Raw genomic sequence first — 4,585 nt, forward strand, 5'->3', positions numbered from 1 at the left:
TAGGCCAGTTGGGATAGAGTTGCACTGATGTTAACTATATCATGTCAGAACCTCTTGACCAATGTCTCATATTTTCAAAGTTCTTGTGACTTCACAAACTGAGCACTGGCACTTGGTTTTCAGTCAATATAATATATCCCAGAATCTATGTAAATTAAAACTGAACATTTGATTTATTGCCGGAGGGGTTGTGCTTTATAACAACTATGTAAGGAACCCCTGGGAAATATTTTGCTCATCTTAATTCACAGGTTCTAATCTTCATCCATAGGGGTCCTTGCATTTATTTTTTATGTGTTTATGGGGTTTTTTAAGATTTTCTTTTTTATAGAGAATAAAGTTCAGTGTCCTTAGTAGACAGTACGATGAGTTTTGACAAGTGCAGAGACATGCAATCAAGAGATAGAATTGTGCTGTCACCTCAAAAAGTCCCACTTGATGCCTCTCTGTCAGTCAGTCCCTGCTCATACCCTGCCCCTGGGTAACCACTTTCATGTTCTCCCTCTGTACAGTTTTGCCTTTTCCAAAATGTCATACAAATGACATTGATAGAGAAGTTGTTGAATTGGAGAATGTTTCTGTGAGCATATTTTGCTGCAATTTAAAAATCATAATTACACGAATAACAAAGAGTACAGGAAAGAAGTAAATGTTCTAAAATTGGTGGTGGTAATGATTGTACAACTCTTCTTGATAGGATTAAATGATTGAATTGTATGATATGTAGATGAAGTGCCAAAAAACTGTTAAATAAATAAATGGCATCATATAGAATGTTGTCTCTTGAATATTGTTTCTTTTCCATAACATAATGTGTCTAAGATTCATTCATACTGTTTATGAGCCAGTATTATAGTCTATACTCCTTCATGGCTTAGTAGTATTCCATGGTATAGCATTATCATCGTTGAAGGATATCTGTGTTATTTCCAGATTTTGGTTGGTGGAATTCACACTGATCCAAATATTGATGTGCAGATCTTTGTGGGAACCTGTTTTAATTTCCTTCAGTTAACTGTCTGAAAGTGAAATTAAGAAGTAAGGGGATGTTTAACTTTATATAGATTGCCAAAAAATTTTTTAAGTGGTTATTCTGTTTTGGATGTCCATCAACCATGTATCACAGTTTGAATTGTTCTGCATCCTCACCAGCACTTCATTATTATAAATTTTGTTTTTTTAAAGCCATTCTAAACGTGTGGTGGTATGTTATGGTTGCTTTAATTTTCTTTTCCCTAACGACCAATAATATTGTTCATTTTCCATGCACTTATTTGCTAACCAACTATCTTCTTTGGTGAAATATCATTTCAGGTAATTTTTCCCTTTAAAAAATGGTTTATCTATTTCTTAGGGGTCACTTTGGCTTCAAATGTTTTGAAATTACATAATTGAATTTACAGAAAATTAGAAGATACATAGAAGAAAGTGTAAACCACCCATGAATTCACTACCATTTTACATTTGGTCTATGTGCTGTCAGACTATTTTTCTGTGAGGGCTGCATGCAACAGCCATGGAACCTGTATGTCTTTGGTGGCAGTCTAAATGCCCAAGCAACAGTAACATTCAGTCAATGCCACCTCACGGCGAGCCCCTGTGTTTCAGAGCACAGCTGCATCACAGGGTTTCCTTGGCTGTCCTCTTTATGGAGAGAAGCCCTTTGTAGAAGCTGGTGCAGTGGCTGAGCATTCAGCTGCTAACCGAAATGTCAAGAGTTTGAACCCACTCGCTCTCATGGAAGAAAGATCTGCCACTCTACTTCCATCAAGGTGACAACTTTATAGAATCTCTAAGAGTTGGAATTGATTCAATGGCAATACCACAACAATCTCTATGGAATTAGGTCTTTCTCCTGCATTGTTGCTGGGTAAGGTCCAACTGCCCATACGTCGATTAGGAGTTTGTGCTACCTAGAAATTTGTAAATGTGCAACCAGAGCACACAACTAGTATAGGAACTCAAACTGTCAGACCGCACAGTGGGCCCTCAATCCCTCTCTGTATTCTGCAAGCAAAATGCCAGCAACCTGGTGCCCACTAATCCAGATAGGAGATTGATGATCCTTTGATGGAGAAACTAGATAGCCAAGAAATACAAGGCCTTCACATGCTGCCATTTGGTAGTTTTCCCATGAAAAGGCTAGTGTCCCAGCTGATCATCCAAAAAGAAAGGCTGTCATTTGATCCATGTCCATTACTTGCTTTTAACTGCAGATAAACACCGGGTGCATAGTGAACAGTCAGGTGCATCTTTTATGACAACACCTTTATGGAGGGCTAGCATAGGGACTATTTTAAGTCAAGAGAACGTGTATTAAGAGTCATTTTTATCTCATAACTGTGAGGGTCTTTTCCCACCAGTGTCGGCCTCCCAGGCTCCATGATTACGAGCATGGAGAGAATTTGACTGCTGGCATTTTCATCCAGTCCCTCAGTTTTCCACAGTAGGTGGAGAGCATTGGAAACACTGCCCCAAAAGACAAAGAGTGGGAAAACAAGAGGAAAAAGAAAAGTTAAGAGACTTAAGGAACCAACCAGAAATATCAGTGTTCAGATAATAGCAGTTCCAGAGAGTATAGAACCAACATGAGAAGAAGGAAAAAAATTAAAGATGTCCAAGGAAATTTATCAGCCCTGGACAACATGAATCTTGAAGTCTAAAGGATGCATCAGACATCTATCTCAATGAATGAAAAATGTTCTCTGCCAGGACACATGATCATGAAAGCTTCCAAACAGGGAAGAAATGATCATATCAAAAGGAAGGAGAAACGGTAACTTTAGGCTACTCAATAACATCACTGAATTCTAGAAGATAATTGAGCATTATCTTCAACATTGAGATAAATTTTTTTTTAAACTAGGAAGTTTATATCCAACCAAAGTACAATAAAAGGCAAGCATAATAAAAAGCTATTTGAACAGATCCAGGGAGTGTATGTATCCTTTCATAGGGAAGGGCAATTTTTGCTCTGTGACATTTTTATGAAAAAGTCTTGCCGCATGACATTTAATGATTATGATAAATCTGTAGTGGAAGGATGTGGTCAGGTGGAGTTGAGTAGGAACATTACCTTCTCAACTATGGTAACCGGAAGCCAGTCAAGTGTCTTAAATTGACAAACCAAGAAATAGCTGGGTGAGCACATTTTTTAATGCGAAGAGTTAAATGGAGGTTGACCGTTGCAGCTCAGGAGTTGCAGCTCAGCAAGAGCCCACTGTTTCCCCACTTTACTTACATGCCATCTTCAGACAATTGGAACGGATGGGTCCAAAAGATGTAAATATTTTTGAGTTTTTTGTTATATACTTTAAAATTATCCTCAAGAAGCTGTAATAACTTACACTCCCACCAGCAGTGCTTCGCAAAGACCACTTCCCTACATCTGTCCTTAACACCTATGCCATTTTGAAAACTCTTTCCCAGTTGGCCGGGCAAACAAACGAATAAAACCTCTCACTATTATTTGGACCTATTGCTTTAAGTGGGCCCTGCCACCATCTCTCTATCAGTTGGTTGCACTGTGATAGCTCACCTGTTGCTGTGATGCTGGAAGCGGTGTTGCCAGCATTTTCAATACCCGCAGGGTCACCCACGGTAAATAGGTGTAACAGAGCTTCCAGATGAGGGTGGATTAGGAAGAAAAATCTGATGACCTACTTTTAGATTTTCTTCCTTTCCTCACTGCCCTCGAGTAAATTGTGTCCCTGTGGGGCAGATGAGAACTGCCCTTGTAGGTTCTGAGACTGTAATGGGAAGTAAAAGCTTCCTCCCACTGAATGGTTAGTGTTTTCAAAGTGTTCACCTTGTGGTTAGCAGCCCAATGCCTAACCTGCAAAGCAAACAGGGCTCTTTCTGGAAATTAGTCAAAGAAAACCTTATAGATCATGTTAAGGTTGGATGCTCTTAAGCAAAATAATGAAGTTTATATTGTATATGTACAGAAAGGTTTATATCTTAAAAAAATGACTCATACTGTTTTCAAAAAAACCCTCAAACTTAGTGTTACAACTCTTTTAGAAATTGTCTAGCAGGTTTTCTGTTTGTTTGTTTTTTCCAGAAAACCCCCTACACCAGTAAAACAGGTATCTAACAACAACAACAAAAACAACAACCCCTCAAACTCACTGCCATCAAATTGATGGCATAGCGACCCTATAGGACAGAGTAGAACTGCCCCTTGAGTTTTGGAGACTTTAATTGTTAACTGGAAGTTAACAGTTGAAACAAACCCCCATCTTTTTCCCTTGGAGAGGCTGATGGTTCTGAACTGCCCACCTTGCAGATTGCACCCTAACACACCAACCACTGCACAACCAAGGGTCCTCACACAATTGTAGAGGCTGGTAAATGCCAACTCTGTGGGTCACATGTCAGGCTAGACCTGTGGGTCATGACCCCTTTGGGGGTTGAACGACCCTTTCATAGGGGTTGCCCGATTTATAACAGTAGCACAGTTATAGTTATGAAGTATCAACGAAAATAATTTTATGGTTTGGGGGGGTCGCCACAACATGAGGAATGGCATTAAAGGGTCACAGCATTAGGAAGGTTGAGAACCACTGGTCTAAAGGCTTCCCTT

General features: G+C 39.3%; 1 pseudogene; it reads left to right on the top strand.

Moving 5' to 3' along the window:
* The first annotated feature begins 4,003 nt into the window (after positions 1-4,003).
* Positions 4,004-4,072, top strand: LOC142431173 (U7 small nuclear RNA; annotated as a pseudogene).
* The last annotated feature ends 513 nt before the right edge of the window (positions 4,073-4,585 follow it).

The sequence above is a fragment of the Tenrec ecaudatus genome, chromosome 17, assembly GCF_050624435.1.
Source record: "Tenrec ecaudatus isolate mTenEca1 chromosome 17, mTenEca1.hap1, whole genome shotgun sequence".
Classification (NCBI taxonomy): domain Eukaryota; kingdom Metazoa; phylum Chordata; class Mammalia; order Afrosoricida; family Tenrecidae; genus Tenrec; species Tenrec ecaudatus.